This window comes from Erinaceus europaeus, chromosome 7 (genome assembly GCF_950295315.1).
Source record: "Erinaceus europaeus chromosome 7, mEriEur2.1, whole genome shotgun sequence".
Classification (NCBI taxonomy): Eukaryota; Metazoa; Chordata; class Mammalia; order Eulipotyphla; family Erinaceidae; genus Erinaceus; species Erinaceus europaeus.
Window position 1 is genome coordinate 61692927 of NC_080168.1, and position 18650 is coordinate 61711576.

Sequence of the window (18650 nt, forward strand, 5' to 3'; positions counted from 1 at the left end):
ATTCTGCTGTTTTGCCCACTCCAGATGTTGGATTCCTTATTTCTGTTCATGCCAATGACATGCTCTTATTTTACTATTAAAACTGGAGACCTTAGGTTATCTAATTCATTTTTTTTAGAAAAAAAAACTATTAAGGTGTTTTTGTTAAGGTATATAAAAGTGGCAGGTTTAATTATTTACATAAAAATGGTGATGGAAAATAGGCAAGACAGAAAAGCTATCCAGCACCTTGCCTTCACTGTAGAGCAACAATAGCAAAAAGTTAGACATTGGTAGAAAGCCTAGAAAGTTCCTAGTTGTGACCACAGACTGTGAGCTCAGACTGACAGAGACATAGAGGTTACACAGGCTCTTGTGCTAAATATGAACAGACATGGGCCCTGGGTTAGGTTGATGGGGTTTACAGTTAGTATACGTATATATTTTCCTCAGGTTTGGGAACTACTGTCAGCCCTAACACAGCTTTCTAGTCCTATTCTCAACTTGTGACACCATCTCCCAGACAATATTTTTAGTCTACCTGCATATTAGCTATCAGGCTCAGGCAAAAATTACTGAAGTCATGGGACACATGGAACATACCTAAAATAGACTTCCTACCTTCTTCTCACTAGAAGACCCCTATTTTCACCTGCTCTATCCCTACCTTTGGATACCTGATGATTAAACAATTTATCCTACTTTATGTCTTATTGCTTATCAGCCACCAAGTTGCAGAAACTATCATGATTCCATCCTGACTTTCCTGGGCAAACAACCTCATCAGCATGTCATGAAGACTCCCCTCCCCAGAGCCCTGCCCCATTAGGGAAAGACAGAAACAGGCCAGGGGTATGGATCAACCTCCCAACATCTATGTCCAGAAGAGAAGTAATTACAGAAGCCAGAAATCCCACCTTTTGTACCATATAAAGAATTTTGGTCCATACTCTCAGAGAGATAAAGAATAGGGAAGCTTCCTCTGGATGGGGGTCGGATACAGAACTCTGGTATTGGGAACTGTATAGAAGTATATCCATTATCTTACAATCTTGCTAATTATTATTAAATCACTAGTAAAAAACTTAAAGAAACAAAAGGAAGGAAGGAAGGAAGGAAGGAAGGAAGGAAGGAAGGAAGGAAGGAAGGAAAGAAAGGAGGGAGGGAGGGAGGGAGGGAGAGGAGGGAGGGATAGGAGAGGAGAGGAGAGGAGAGGAGAGGAGAGGAGAGGAGAGGAGAGGAGAGGAGAGGAGAGGAGAGGAGAGGAGAGGAGAGGAGAGGAGAGGAGAGGAGAGGAGAGGAGAGGAGAGGAGAGGAGAGGAGAGGAGAGACAGAAATGCTCTTCAGCCATGAGACAAGAGCATGAGTCTTTAAACTTTGTTCACCAGTGTTTGGCTACAATATGCAGGCAGCAGCTTTGGGAGCAAACCACAAGAACAGGAACCAAAGGTCAGAAGGGGGTGAAAAGTACAATTTTCTGCCAGGAGCTCACTTGCTTAAATGATCTCTCATACCCACAATCCCTTGCGGGATTATGTCCTGTGCTATACATGTCATATGCTCGTGATGTCATCAGTATGCTAATTACACACATAGCCCACAATTCCTTTTGATTACAATCAATACAACAATGTATTCCCAATACTCTTGCCTTTAACAATTAAAAAAATTTTTTTTTTGGTATTTGTTTATTGGATATTGACAGATAAAAATTGAGAGGGAAGGGGGAAATAGGGAGAGAGGCAGAGAGACACCTGCAACACTGCTTCACCACTCCTAAAGCTATCCCCCTGTAAGTGGGGACCTGGAACTTGAACCTGGGTCCTTATACACTGTAACATGTGCACTCAACTAGGTGAGCACTGCTCAGCTCTGGTTTATGGTAGTGTACACAGATTGAACCTAGGATTTTGAAGCCTCAGGCATGACAATCTCTTCGTATAACCATTATGCTATCTACCCCAGCTTTCAGATTCTCCTTTTCCATGTGTTCCTTGAACTTTGTTCTTAGACTAGGCCAGTATCTTAGTACCTCCATTCCATCATATTCATAAAGTGTTTCCAGTGTCTTCATCCTCTTTTCCCATCCTACTTATCAATGCTAAATCAGTCTCTTAAAAGAAATCAGGAATGCTCTGATGGTTAGGAAATTGTACAACAGCTTTCAAATGCCTGACAAATGCCATCTTATTCCAGAACTTCTGTTCTCTGTTCCCAATCTACCTTTCTCTGTATTTTCCCTCTTGATGGTTTGAATGGCTGCCATGTGTAGTCTAACCAAGCTGGACTTTGCACTGCTCCCATTAAGCATCTGATTTCTTTACCTTGAGTCTTTGCTCAGCTTGCTTCCTCTACCTGCTATGCCATTTCTCCACACAGACATCTAAATTCCAGGCATTCTCCACATTAGAGTCAAATGCCAACTCCTCCTAATTCTCCTGGGCCACTCCTTTCCACCTCCCACAGCTGATCTGTTAGAAATATGCACAGCCAACACTCCAATCTTTCTTAATATGTGTGTCATTTTACATCCAATCATTTCTCCTGTTCATGGTTTAGCTCCCACAGTAAAAAAAAAAAATATGCAAACATCTATTAAGAGTTTCCAATGATCAAATGGTAGCTAAACTCACTCTCTCTCTCTCTCCACACACACACACACACACACACACACAGAGAGAGAGAGAGAGAGAGAGAGACAGAGACAGAAACCTTCTCTTTACAATTTTTTTATACTAGAGGAAAATGAGCTAGCAGGAGTTTCAAGAATTTACTCAGGACCACACACCTCTTAAACAGCATCTGTGATGCATCTCCAAGTCTGTAGTACATTAAGTCAATACTTACACATAACATGATTTCAATAAAGAGAAATGCAGTGATGAAGAAGACTTATAAAATTTACATTGGGATATATCAAAAGGACATTCAGGTATGTTTTTAAATTTTGTGGATGCTTACTTAGCATGGAATTAAAAACATGAGATAGGTCTGTGTTACATACTGAAAAATTCATCTAAAAATATCATAATGGGGATGGGTGGTGGCACACCCAGGTAAGCACACACATTACCAAGTTCAAAGACCCAGGTTCAAGCCCCTGCTCCCCATCTGCAAGGGTCCACTTCATAAGCAATGAAGCAGGTCTGCAGCTGTCTATCTTTCTTTCCCTCTCTCTATCTCCCTGTGTTCTATTTCTCTCTATCCTAGCTAATAAAAAACAGAAAAATTCATAATAACTAATGTTTAGTAGATACTTCTTACCATAGGCAGAATTTCAAGAATTTGGTGTATCTTAACTCATTTAATTCCCAGAGCTACATGATTCCATCTTTTAGAGGATGAATGAGGTTCAAAGCACAACTAACAAACTTGCCCAAGTTAATTCCCATAAATAATAAGGATCCCAAGGAAGATTATCTGGATTGAAGTGTTAAGCCCTGAAGTCCACGTGTTCAATCACACAGCTATGCCACTTTCTTAACACTGGACTACCATCCATCTCTAAAGATCTCAGTGTCGATTTAACTGATAGCATGGGACCATTTTTCTGAATTCAGAAATATTTTTAAATCAGTTCTTAAAAAAATCCACAAAGGGGCTCTGTGGTAGCACAGTGGGTTAAGTGCACATGGCACAAAGTGCAAGCACCAGCATAAGGATCCTGGTTCGAGCCCCCGTCTACCACCTACAGGGGGGTCACTTCACAAGCAGTGAAGCAGGTCTGCAGGTTTCTATCTTTCTCTCCCCCTCTCTGTCTTCCCATCATCTCTCGATTTGTCTCTGTCTCCAACAACAATATCCATGACAGGAATAACGACAATAACAACAATAAGAACAATAAACAACAAGGGCAAAGAAAAGGGGAAAAATAGCCTCCAGGAGCAGGGGATTCATAGTGCAGGCACCAAGCCCCAGCAATAACCCTGGAGGAAAAAAAAATCCACAGGTAGGCTGAGTAAGTTGTGTTCTATATACACAGTGGACTACTCCTCAGCTATTAAAAATGGTGGTCACCTTCTTCACCTCATCTTGAATGGAGCTAGGAGGAATCAAGTGAAGTAAGGTAAAACAGAAAGAGAAGGATGAATAAGGGATGATTTTAATCATGGGAAGAAGTTGAAAATTAAGAACAGAAGGAAAAGCACAAAGCTTTAGACTGGAGTTGGTGTGTTGCACCAAAGTAAAGGACTCTGGGGTGGAGGTAGGGTGAAGGTACTCAGGTCCTGGAACATGCTGGCAGAGGAGGGCCTAGATGGGGGTCTTAGAGTGTTATGTGGAAAACTGAGAAATGTTACACATGTACCAACTACTGTATTTTACTGTCAGCTATAAACCACTAATCCCCCCAATAAAGGAAAAAAAATAAGTCCACTGGTAAATCTATCGTCTGGTGGTAGTGGTGGTCGTGGTGGTGGTGGTGGTGGGGTATTCTTGGTGATTTGCAAATATAATAGTTAATAAAGTCATCAAAAAATCTTGCAGAGTGGGGCCAGGTGGTGGTGTACCTGGTTAAGTGCACATGTCACAATGCACAAGGGCCAGGGTTCAAGATCCCAGTCCCCACCTGCAGGGGAAAAGCTTCACAAGTGGTGAAGCAGGGCTGCAGGTGTCTCCCTCTCTATTACCCCCTTCCCTCTCAATTTATGGCTGTATCTATCCAATACATAAATAATTTTTAAAAAAATTAAAAGCAATTCTTGCAGGGCAAGAAGTTTCAGTAGCAAAACAAAACAGAACACATGAAGGAAAGAGTATTTATTTCTCTTCAGACATTATAGAAAACTGTCACACCATTCAGTAACCTTCCTACATAACACTTCTCAGTGGCAACTACTCCTCAGAAAAAAAAACAGAAGTAGCTAGGACTGCCTTTTACGCATGGGTAACTGTATACTCACACACTGAGAGAGAGTCCCATATGGGGAAAAGAAAGAACATAAACAAAAGAAATTGCCCTTAAATGACAGTTTCTCCTGACACAGAATGAAAGATAAGTATCATTCCCCAGAGAAGAGAATGGGGAAATCAGGACAGCTTTCAGTTGACAACGATAACATATTAAGAACAATTTGACTCAGAGATGCTTCAGTCTTTGAAATGCTAACAATCCAGCATTATCAGAAAAGACTTTTTTTTCTCCCTCAACTATTACTATTGACAGTAGTATCGATAGATGTCAGGGTGAAGATGGAAGAAATCCTTGATTGGTGTGGAATGTTAGATTTGCTAAGAAATAAAAATCTTCACACCTTTTCATTGAAATTCAATTTCATCCTGTCCAACTCTTCTACAAGCAGTACATTTCTTAGCCACATGCATTCAAACCGCTGCCATTCCAAAGTTCTTAATTCTACAAAACATTATTTCAGAAGACTTTGCATTTTATTTTGTGATTTCATTGTATCCTACTTTAAGCTTATGTAAGTACTATATGTATTTATTTATTTATTTATTTTCCCTTTTGTTGCCCTTGTTGTTTTTTCATTGTTGTTGTCGTTGTTAGATAGGACAAAGAGAAATGGAGAGAGGAAGGGAAGAGAAAGATAGACACCTGCAGACCTGCTTCACCCCCTTGTGAAGCAACTACTCTATAGGTGGGGAGCCGGGGTCTTGAACTGGGATCCTTGTGCCGGTCCTTGCACTTTGCACCACCTGTGCTTAACTCACTGTGCTACCGCCCGACTCCCATAGGTACTATATATTTTTAAAAATATTTATTTATTTTTATTATTGAATAGAGACAGAGAAATTGAGAGGGAAGGGGAAAATAGAGAGGGAGAGAGACAGAGAGACACCTGCCACCCTGCTTCAGCACTCATGAAGCTTTCCCCCTACAGATGGGAGGCTGGGGGCTTGAACCCGGGTCCTTATGCATTACAATGTGAGCACTTAACCAGTGTAGATGCAATCTCTAAAAAGCCAAACAGAGAGAAAATAAAATAGTTGTAAATTATTGACACATTATGAACACACCATGGAAATTCATACTAAAAAGATATAGGGAATAAAAAAGTAACTCTAAATTGTTTCATTGCTACATATTACTGAAGTGATAATTGTTTCTTATGAAAAACGAAGTTTGGATGCTTGTGCTAGCTAATATGTATGTTCATACATGTACATGCATAAATATGTATTTAAATAAATATTTTTGACAACATCACAGAAGCAGTGTAGCAGCCACAGTGGAAATACAGAGAACCACGGTGAAAATGCAGTATTAAAATATTTAGGGCTGGGCCAGGCAGTGGCACACCTGGTTAAGTACACAAGGACCTAAGTTCAAGCCCCTGGTTCCCACCTGAAGGGGGGAAGCTTCATGTGTAGTGAAGTATAACTTCAGGTGTCCTTCTGTCTCTCTCCATCTCTATCCCCCCCAATTTCTCTCTGTCTCTGTCCAATAAGTAAGTAAATATTTAGGGCAACTCAAAAATTGCTATTATAACACTGGATTTGTAAACTAATGAGACATTTTAGATACAGTCCTCAAGACTATACTTTCAGGGATCATTTCTACAGTATGTTACTAGATACAGTCCTCAGTGTTTCTTAAAAAGGGACCAGGCAGTGGCACACCTGGTTAAGTGCTCACATTGCAGTGCACAAGGAACCCGGGTTCAAGCCCCTGGTCCCCACCTGCAGAGATAAAGCTTCATGAGTAGTGAAGCAGAACTGCAGCTCTCTCTCTCTCTCTCTCTCTCTCTCTCTCTCTCTCTCTCTCTCCCTCCCTCTCTCTCCCCCATCTATCTTCCCTCCCCTTCTCAATTTCTTTCTGTCCTTATCTATAAATAAATTTTAAAGTTAGAGTTTTTTTTTATCACATTTTTTCTGATTTCAGAAATAAAACTGAGTTGAAGGTAATTTTTTAAAAAAGGCAAAACACAAGAGAATAACAAAATGCAGAGGTTTTTTTTGTGGAAAGTGAAAACACTAGGTGATTTGACTTAGCTCTACTCAAACTTCTCAGTGAAACTTCTTATGGGTTTTTCTGAGTCTCTCACTACAGAAACTAAGGCTGGTTTTGGACATCCCCACCCTTTGTGACTTCCATTCAGTTATTTAAATGCAACTTAAAATTCCCTCTCAGATAAGAAGGTAACCACCCCTGGTGAAGCCCTAGTCAAAACTGAAAAGCACACAGTGCACTCACCTTCCTTCCAACTTAAAAGTAAAGAAACTTTTCTGTTAAGGGTGCATAAGTAATAATCCATAGAGCCTCACAGCTTCTTTTAACAAATTCATGACCTCAGAGGTCATTTCATTACAACTGTGGGAAGCTTATGGCTTCAACATCCAAATTATCTACTGGAGTATTTAGTTGACAGACAAATGATCAGAACTTCACTCTACATTCAATTTCTAGGCATTTTTCTTCCATTTTAAGCTCCACAAATACAACACACTTTGAAATCAAATACTTTGCAATTTCTTCATTAATTTGTTTTCCATACTGAACATTAAATCCTCATGGTGCTTTTGATAGATGAAAATATATATATCTATTCTGGGCTGAGTGGTGATGAGCCTGGTTGAGCACACACATTACAATGGACAAAGGACCCAGGTTCAAGCCCCTGGTCTCCACCTGAAGGGGGAAAACTTCATGAGTCATAAGGTAACAATGCAGGTCTCTCTCTCCCTCTCTCTCTTTCTCTCTTAAATATTTTACTTATTTATTAATGAGAAAGATAGGAGGAGAGAAAGAACCAAATATCACTCTGGTACATGTGTTACCAGGGAGTGAACTCAGGACCTTGTGCTTAAGAGTCTAATGCTTTCTCCACTGCAACACCTCCCAAATCTCTCTCTCTCTCTCTCTCTCTCTCTCTCTCTCTCTCCCTCTCCCTCTCCCTCTCCCCCCCACACACACTTTCTCTTTCTGCCCCCGTGTGTGTGTGTGTGTGTGTGTGTGTGTGTGTGTGAGAGAGAGAGAGAGAGAGAGAGAATGAGAGAGAGAGAGAGAGAGTCTATGTGTATGTGTCTTTGTCTGTGTGCCTACCTGTGTATACTTCTGTGTGTATACTTACTAGAATACACAAATGCCTGGTGGTAAAAGACTTATTTTGAGAAAGTGACTTATATTTCCTAGGGGGAACTAAAATTTTACATGATTGTACATGAACCATAACATGCAGATCTTGCCTATGATTTTAAAAAATCAAACAATATCAACAACAACAACAACAAAAAACTGTTTCAAAGGCCTGGAAAGTTATGTGGTAGTAGAATGCAGTTTTGCATATGAGGCCCCAAATTCAATCTGTGGTACTCACATACTGGAGTCATGCTCTGACCCCTTTGTCTCTTTCATCAATCCATCAATCAGTCTTTAAAAATAACTGTGTCCAAAGTTTTCTGAAATTGGTTTTCAGTGAAATTCTGGACACCCCCCCCACACATACACACACACAAAAATCCTATGGTACAACATTCTCTCCTGTGCACAAACACAATCAGATGTTATTTCTCTCACCCCACTACTTTGTATTACACTAAACCCAAAAAGCTTGAATTTGAAAGAAGCAAAAAATAAAATAAGAGCATATGCAAATAATAAAATTAAATAATAGCTGACATTTCAATGAAGTAAACTTTATAAACGTATGGAAGGAAAAATTTTTGGAGTTCAGGAAAGATGAGACATTGGCGGTTGCAGGAAAATTCACAACCTTCTGACAGATGGAAAAAAGGGAATTATAGCATTTAGGAACTTGGGAAATGGCCTGTGTAGAAAGTTGAGATGGGTTCAAGTAAAATAATAGACGGAAGTAAAGAGAAGTTATTCAACAGAACACTAAAAATACATCAGGGCAGAATGAAGACTAACAAATGTGAACACCTAGTCCCAACAAATAAGGAGAAGGAAGGCCAGATAATTATAATAACATTTGTAGGGGGTACTTGACTTTGAATTGTTCTACGATTTTTCTAGCCCTGATAATCAAAACTCCAACCTTGGAGCCTATTAAAAAATAGCTTTACCAGTAATTCAGATTAGAATATTAGTACTTTAGAACTGACATTAAAAGCACAAAACTCTCCAAGTATATACCAATCACTACTTTTCAGGGATGTGGTTTAAAAGAGTGTGTGTGGGGGGCTGGGTGAATCTGTTTGAGCATGCATGTTACAGTGTGCCAGGACCTGGGATGGAGCTCCCAGTCCCCACCTGCAGGGGAAAAGCTTTACAAGTGGTGGAGCAGTGCTGCAGGCGCCTCTCTCTCTCTCTCTCTCTCTCTCTCTTTCTCTCTCCTTTTCCCACTTCCCTCTTGATTTATGGCAATCTCTATCCAATAAAGAAAGAAAGAAAATTAAAGTCTTTTGTTTAAGTCAAGAAGGAACCCAAAATATTTCAATTCGCTGTGAACTTAAAGTTCCCATCTATAAAATGTACATGACAAAAACTCTTGTCATTAGTTGGGATGACTACAAAAATTACTTACAAGGAGCTACAAAAGGAAGCTGACATATACTAGGTATCCACAATGAGTAATTATTCCTGTTACATACACTGATATATTGAGACTTCTTTGTTTAATATGATAAAATGTTTTTCTTATCCCTTCTCAGCCCCGAAATGTCTGTCTTCACTTTTCTGCAAGCTCAATTTCTTTGGCTTTTCAAGTAGCTTATTATTGTAATACTTTTTAGGGCTATGTAATACTTTATAGGGCTTTTTAGATTATGTAATACATAATCTAGCCCTATCTACCTTACAATCCTGCTGATATACTTTTTTCTATATCACTTTTCAACTATTTTTTTGAGATGCAACACATAAAATAGGTTAGAAACCAACTATAATTCTGTCAACAAACAATGTGAAAATCAAGCATCTCAGAACCTAAAGGAGACTTAGAAGTTACCAAGCCAAAGTATAGATGTCATCTCTTACATTCCAACAAATCATCAATTCAATTTAAAATATGAATTCAACATTGATATGCCTAGGAAATCCTGTATTTCTAATGAAAAGTCCACTGTACACAAGTGCCTGGCTTTGTTTTGTGCTTTGCATTTCGGAGTAATTTTGATTTTTGAACAGATGCTCAATTCTGTTAATACAACCCAACACTGCATGATTTGGGGGGTGACAGCACAAAGCTTCCAACACAGGGGACTGGCTGGTTGCACACTTGTTTGAGTGTATGTTACCATGTCCAAGGACCTGAGCCAAAGCCTCTGCTACTCCCCACCTTCAGAGGGGGAGGCTTCATGAGTGGTGAATCAGGTCTGTCAGTGTCTATTTTTCTCTATTTCTTCCTCCCTTCTCAATTTCTCTCTGCCCTATCAAATAGAAGGAAAATAGGGGTTAGGTGATGGCACACCTGGTTTAGTGCACACACTACAGTCTGCAAGGACCCCGGTTCAAGCCCCTGGTCCCCACCTGCAGGGGGAAAGCTTTATGAGAGGTGAAGCAGAGCTGCAGGTGCCACTCTGTCTCTCTCCCTCTCCACCTTACCCTCCATCGTTTCTGGGACTTTTGGCTAAGATCAAGCGTAGTATCTCCCCCTCCCCCTCAATTTCTCTCTGTCTCTATCCAATAACAAATAAATTAAATTTAAAAATATATTTAAAGAAAAAATAAATTAAAGTGAAAAACATTAAAGACAAGTTAACAACACAACGTTAGTGATATTGGCTCTTATAACGTTATAAAACCTTTTTTCCCGTCAATAAATAGCATCACTACTTCCCTATGACCTCCTCCTATGTAGAGACTTTAATCTACCTTAACATAAAAGACCTATTCTGATCTGTGAATTGAGTTTGAGCTCTGATACTGTCAACCAACATGCTGTTCATCTATCCCAGCCATGAATGCTCCCGGCAAAGTGCTTACTCACTGAGACAGTGAATTATCTACCACGATTAGGGAGAGAATCTTCTGGTAGGTTACTAGAGATCTTTCTGTTTTGGCATCACTAGGACTCCATTTCTTCAAGATGACTTTTTTTTTTTTAACAGGTAGAGACAGAGAGAGGGCAAGAAAAAGAAACCACAGCATCGAAGCTTCCTCCCAGGAAGGGGGTGAAAGGAGCTTGAAACTGGGTTACACACATTGTGAAATTACAATAGTGAACAATTTTGCCAGCCCTCCACTGTTGGTATCCTTTGCCTCCAGTGCCATAGTTGTCAATGTCATTTGTAAATACTTTGCTGATGATGAAATACATTAAATCTGATGTATTCGCTTCATCAACTATGTCTGTGTTGCTATTTTAATTCATAGGAGCATAAAACCTTTTATAGAATTAACTAATAAAAGTACAAAACAGTTTGACATCTGAAAGAAATAAATGAAAAGTAGGCATAATTGTTACATAATCTAGAGTTGACTGGTGCTCTGTTCTCTTTCTCCAAAAAAAAAAAAGAAAGAAAAAGAAAAACCAAACCCACAGAAGCACCTCAAAGAAAACCAAACAAATGTTTCATGCATGGTTTTCAGTTCAGAAACTAATAAAAAAAATTTGATCAGAGGATATCTGACCATTCTAATTCCTTATATCCTAAGCAAAGACATGCATATTTTGTCATTTCTCACAGATTTTCAAATGATTTATAGTTAGAACTGTCTTGCTTCATTTATCTGAAAATGAAATTGACATTAAAAATTCTGAAAAAAAGTTTATACCTTACAACATGGTATAACCTACAAACGTGTTTATGATCTTTCTTTTTGCACAAGGCCTCACTTAAGCACAAGCCACTGCTCCCAGCAATTTTATTTTATTTTCCTTTTAATTTCAAATACAGACAGGAGGGAGAAGAAAAGACAAAGAGAGATAGAAGGAGAGACATCTCATGTCTCCTCTTAGGGTGGAGGTAACTACAACCCCCCATTCTTCATTCAAAACACACAACTTAAAATTCTCTTCTATCCTCTGGTTAAAACCAGAAGAATGATTCCAAAGATACAAAAAATGACCTCTGTAATGACTGGCTTTTTACTTCTAGAGAGGTTTTATTGCCAGGAAAAGCAGTGAAAATTTAGTTCACACAGGTTGTCATGAGCACAACTTTGAATGTCTCTGTACATAAGAAGCAGCTGCAAGGAGAAAGCTTCTGCCCACAGAGCTTAGAGATGCCAGTGTCCTTTTTACAGAAGAGAAAAGCTTCCAGGGGCCCAGGTGGTGGCTCAGCTGGTTAAGCGCACACATTACAGTGTGCAAGGACCAAGGTTCAAGGCCCTGGTCTACACCTGCAGGGAGAAAGCTTCTTGAGTGGTGAAGCAGGGATGCAGGTGTCTCTCTGTCTTTTTCCTTCTCTATCTCTTTCCCTCTCAATTTCTTTCTGTCCCTATCTCATAATAAAATTAAGAGATAGATGGATATATAGGTAGGTAGGTAGGTAGATAGGTAGATAGATAGATAGATAAGACAGATTATAGATTAGATAGATAGATAAAAGCTTTCAGTTAGAAGCATTCCCCCTCAGATCGGGGACTAGACAGGGCTGTCCACTCTCACCGTTACTCTTCAACATAGTATTGGAAGTTCTTGCCATAGCAATCAGGCAAGAGAAAGAAATCAAAGGGATACAGATTGGAAGGGAAGAAGTCAAGCTCTCACTATTTGCAGATGATATGATAGTATACATAGAAAGACCTAAAGAATCCAGTAGAAAATTACTGGAAGTTGTTAGGCAATATAGCAAGGTATCAGGCTACAAAATCAATGTACAAAAATCAGTGGCATTTCTTTATGCAAACACTAAATCTGAAGAAGAAGACATCCGGAAATCACTCCCATTTACTGTTTCAGCAAAATCAATCAAATACCTAGGAATAAAGTTGACCAAAGAAGTGAAAGACTTGTATGCTGAAAACTATGAGTCGCTACTCAAGGAGATAGAAACTGATACCAAGAAATGGAAAGATATCCCATGCTCATGGATTGGAAGAATAAATATCATCAAAATGAACATTCTCCCCAGAGCCATATACAAATTTAATGCAATACTCATCAAAGTTCCACCAGGCTTCTTTAAGAGAATAGAACAAACACTACAATCATTTATCTGGAACCTGAAAACACCTAGAATTGCCAAAACCATCTTAAGGAAAAGAAACAGAAATGGAGGCATCACACTCCCAGACCTTAAACTATATTATAAAGCCATCATCATCAAAACAGCATGGTACTGGAACAAAAATAGGCACACAGACCAGTGGAACAGAATTGAAAGCCCAGAAGTAAATCCCAACACCTATGGGCATCTAATCTTTGATAATGGGGCCCAAAGTATTAAATGGAAAAAGGAGGCTCTCTTCAATAAATGGTGCTGGGAAAACTGGGTTGAAACATGCAGAAGAATGAAATTGAACCACTTTATCTCACCAGAAACAAAAATCAACTCCAAATGGATCAAAGACCTAGATGTCAGACCAGAAACAATCAAATACTTAGAGGAAAACATTGGTAAAACACTTTCCCACCTACACCTCAAGGACATCTTTGATGAATCAAACCCAATTGCAAGGAAGACCAAAGCAGAAACAAACCAATGGGACTACATCAAATTGAAAAGCTTCTGCACATCCAAAGAAACTATTAAACAAACAGAGAGACCCCTCACAGAATGGGAGAAGATCTTCACATGCCAGACATCAGACAAGAAACTAATCACCAAAATATATAAAGAGCTCAGCAAACTTAGCCGCAAAAAAGCAAATGACCCCATCCAAAAATGGGCAGAGGAAATGAACAAAACATTCACCACAGAGGAGATCCAAAAGGCTAACAAACATATGAAAAACTGCTCTAGGTCACTGATTGTCAGAGAAATGCAAATTAAGACAACACTAAGATACCACCTCACTCCTGTAAGAATGGCATACATCAAAAAGAACAGCAGCAACAAATGCTGGAGAGGTTGTGGGGACAGAGGAACCCTTTTACATTGCTGGTGGGAATGTAAATTGGTACAGCCTCTGTGGAGAGCAGTCTGGAAAACTCTCAGAAGGCTAGACATGGACCTTCCATATGACCCAATAATTCCTCTCCTGGGGTTATACCCCAAGGACTCCATAACACCCAACCAAAAAGAGGTGTGTACTCCTATGTTCATAGCAGCACAATTCATAATAGCTAAAACCTGGAAGCAACCCAGGTGTCCAACAACAGATGAGTGGCTGAGAAAGCTGTGGTATATATACACAATGGAATACTATGCAGCTATCAAGAACAATGAACCCACCTTCTCTGACCCATCTTGGACAGAGCTAGAAGGAATTATGTTCAGTGAACTAAGTCAGAAAGATAAAGATGAGTATGGGATGATCCCACTCATCAACAGAACCTGACTTAGAAGATCTGAAAGGGAAACTAAAAGCAGGACCTGATCAAATTGTAAGTAGGGCACCAAAGTAAAAACCCAGTGGTGAGGGGTAGACATGTAGCTTCCTGGGCCAGTGGGGGGTGGGAGTGGGCGGGAGGGATGGGTCACAGCCCTTTCGTGGTGGGAATGGTGTTTATGTACACTCCTAGCAAAATGTAGACATATAAATCAGTAGTTAATTAATATGAGAGGGCGAAATCAATTGTATGGCTCAAAGTTTCTCAAAAGACAAACTGAATCTTTTTAATATATAGGCTGTGTATTTGATATGCGGACTCTCTCAAAAGCCTAGACCAAGTAGATTAGAAGCTTCCAATAGCGCAGCTATATACAAGATACTGGGTACTGTACAGCAAACCATAACAAAGGGACTTTTCAAAGTTAACCCATTTAACAAATAATGTGATAATAATATTAACTATTGATTGTCTTTTTGAACCCTAAGACAGCAGGAACCTCACATCTTCACTATAGAGCCCCTACTTCCCCCAGTCCTGGCACCCTTGGATAGGGCCCACTTTCCCGTATGCATCTCCCAATCCAAACCAAATAATATTGCATCCGCCGATCACAACCTAACCAAAGCAACGATTGCCATCTCAACATGCTTCACCTCAGACTGTGTCCAGAGACTTCACGTGTGGAATGACAACCCTTCAGCTTCATTACTCGGGTGAGACCTTTCCTTTAATAGTACACTCTAATTTCATCTCAGGTAGTTCACTTTCTAACAAAGTCCCATAACCTAGATATACACCAGTTTCTTTGAGAGAGAGCTTATGTGCACACGTATCCATAAACTACTGCAAAATATATACCTGAAAGCAGGATTACACTAGAGTTTGCAGTGAGTACCTCCCTAACACTTCCTCTCCACTATTCCAAGCTTGGGATCCATGATTGCTCAACAAATTGTTTGGCTTCATATGTTAACTCTCTTTTCAATCACCAGGTTCCAGATGCCACCAGGATGCTGGCTAGGCCTCCCTGGAATGAAGACCCCACCAATGTGTCCTGGAGCTCAGCTTCCCCAGAGACACACCTTACTAGGGAAAGAGAGAGGCAGACTGGGAGTATGGACCGACCAGTCAACGCCCATGTTCAGCGGGGAAGCAATTACAGAAGCCAGACCTTCTACCTTCTGCAACCCTCAACGACCCTGGGTCCATGCTCCCAGAGGGCTAGAGAATGGGAAGGCTATCATGGGAGGGGGTGGGTTATGGGGATTGGGTGGTGGGAATTGTGTGGAGTTGTACCCCTCCTACCTTATGCTTTTGTTCACTAATCCTTTCTTAAATAAAAAATTAAAAAAAAAAAAAACTTTCAGTTAGAAAAATTCCTCAGCCCCTTGTAACATAGGTCAGATCAGGCCCTATTATTATTATTATTATTTTTTTACTATGAGTTGCAGGTCCTACAAAAAGGTCCCACAAAAAGGCTCATAGTAGCATTAATTCTGCAGTTAGAATGAACTAGAAAAATTTCTACTCAGTTTTGAAACCTTAAAATTAAATTTCAGGGTGGGGGTAGATAGTATAATGATTATGCAAAGAGACTGTCATGCCTGAGGTTCTGAAGTCACAGGTTCAATCCCCTGTACCACCATAAGCCAAAGGTGAGTAGTGCTCCTGAAAAAAACAAAAATTAAATCTCATAGTTGAGCACAAGAATTTTTAAGGCAATGGTGCACATGGTTAAGTGCACACATTACAGTGTGCAAGGATCCAGGTTCAAGCTCCTTGTCCCCTACCTGCAGGCAGAAAGCTTCACAAGTGGTGAAACAGGGCTGCAGGTGTCTCTCTATCTCTTTCCCTCTCTATCTCCCTCACCCCTCTCAATTTCTCTCTTTTTTAAATTATCTTTATTTATTTATTGGATAGAAAGAGTAAGAAACTGAGATAGAAGGGGGAGATAGGGTGAAAGACTGAGAGACCCTCTCAGTTTCTCTACCCAATAATAAATAAATGAATAATTTTAAAAATAAAAAAAGAATTGCTAATGCTCAAAAAACCTCCTAGCTCCATTAAAAAAAAAAGTTACCAGAATACTATTCAGCTTTGCTTTATGATGGTGCCAAGGATGGAACTGAGGTTTCTGAATCTGGATCATTACTAAGTCACTGTGAATTCTCCTACCACCATCACCACCACCACAGCTGCATCTAGGGCATTCTGATTGACATCCCTTGGAATTCTCTTATGTTTAAATAACCAAATGCAGGGCTGGAAAAAAATAGCTCACTCAAGTGCACAACTTTGCCATGTGCTTATACCAGGCTCCAGCCTGGTCCTCACAACATTGAAGGAAGTATTAGTGCTGTCCTCTCTCTCTCTCTCTCTCTCTCTCTCTCTCTGTGTGTGTGTGTGTGTGTGTGTGTGCCTGCATGTGTGTGTCTTCCTATCTCTATGTAAAATAAAACAAAATAAATTCCAATTCCAGAATGTGTTCTTTTTAAAAAATATATTTTATTTATTTATTTATTGGATAGAGACAGAGAAATTGAGAGGAAGGGGAGTAAAGAAAGAGACAGAGAGACACCTGCAGCCCTGCTTCAGCACTTGTGAAGCTTTCCCATTTCAAGTGGACCAGAGGCTTGAACTTGGGTCTTGTACATTGCAACATGTGTGCTCAACCAGGTGTGACACCATTCAGCCCCTCCAGAATGCATTCTAAACCATTTTAGTGACAGTAGGTTTTAGGTGTCTACTGTAAATTTACATAAAATTCTTTTTTAAAAAGTATCATAAATTTGGGTTAAGCACACATGGCACAAAGTGCAAGGACCAGCCTAAGGATCCCACTTTGAGCCCCGGCTCCCCACCTGTAGGGGAGTCACTTCACAAGTGGTGAAGCAAGTCTGCAGGTTTCTATCTTTCTCTCTCCCTCTCTGTCTTCCCCTCCTCTCTCCATTTTTCTCTGTCCTATCTAACAACAATGACATCAATAACAACAACAACTACAACAACAATGAAAAACAACAAGGACAACAAAAGGGAAAATAAATATTTTTAAAAATTTTAAGTAGTATAAATTGATTTTAATCCACTAGAATCCCAAAATTGCAGTTGTTTCAAAATGTTCTAACAGGAAGTTAAAGGCAGGGCAGGAACCAGAGTCTAGCAAACAGTATTTACTGTGTTAATGTGCCATTTGTCTTCTGGGCAAGTAACTAAAGGTCATTTGTTCTTCAAGGCAAGTGTTGAAAATAGTTTACACTGAAGGTCTAACTTAAAGGAACAATGTGAAACCCCTCAGGCCTAAGATGACCTTTTTTTTTTTTCAGAATAAATGTCTAAACCCCTTAAAGAAGGACCAGTGATGTTTGCATTCTTGTTTCTAGTAAATTCGCCTTTTTTCCCCCCTGACTGTGATGAAGACATTGCAGTCCTTTCCTGAGTGTTGATCTCTGTGTCTCTGACCAACATCAGAATCAGGTGTCCAATTTAAATGTCCAATTTAAATGAAGGATCAAAGAGACATCACATAAGTAACACATAGGACTTGTGTGCAAAAAAAAAAAAAAAATCTTGGGGGGTTGGGTGGTAGTGCACCAGGTAAAGCACACATAGTACAAAGCACAAGGACCCATGCAAGGATCCCACCTACAGGGGGGTCGCTTCACAAGATATAAAGCAGTTCTGCAGGTGTCTCTCTTTCTCTCTCCCTCTCTATCTTCCCCTTCTCTCTCAATTTCTCTCTGTCCTATACAACAACAAAATAGAAAAAAAAAAATGGCCTCCAGGAGCAGTAGATTAATAGTGCAGGCACTGAGCCCCTCAGCAATAACCCAGGAGGAAATAAATAAATAAATAAAGTCTCAGGTTCAATCCCTGACACCACCACCAGTAGCTGAAGGGAGTGGTACTCTGGCCTTCTCATTCTCTCTCTTAGGATAAAGAACTTGAATAAAATAATTCTTGCCTTCAGATCATTCCTTTACAATTCAAAAGTTTCAAGTGGTGAAAAATAATATTGGTCCAGTTAGAATGTACCCACTTTCTGGGAGTCAGGCAGTAGCACAGCAGGTTAAGCGCATGTGGCGTTACATAAGGATCTCAGTTCCAGCCCCCGGCTTCCCACCTGCAAAGGAGTCACTTCACAGGCGGTGAAGCAGGTCTGCAGGTGTCTATCTTTCTCTCCCCCTCTCTGTCTTTCCCTCCTCTCTCCATTTCTCTCTGTCCTATCTAACAACAATGACATCAATAACAACAATAACAACTACAACAACAATAAAAAACAAGGGCAACAAAAGGGAAAATAAATATTTTAAAAAAGAATATACCAACTTTCTTCTTTTTTAAAAAATGTTATTAGTAACTTAAGGTTGA

At 39.8% G+C, this 18650-nt stretch overlaps 1 protein-coding gene and 1 pseudogene across 5 annotated transcripts in view; one reads left to right on the forward strand and one right to left on the reverse strand.

The window, feature by feature from the left end:
• The window catches only part of SOX5 (SRY-box transcription factor 5), a 1357610-nt gene that overhangs the window by 1194494 nt on the left and 144466 nt on the right, over window positions 1–18650 (reverse strand). The window lies entirely within an intron of this gene.
• LOC132539565 (small nucleolar RNA U3) lies at window positions 6471–6563 on the forward strand (annotated as a pseudogene).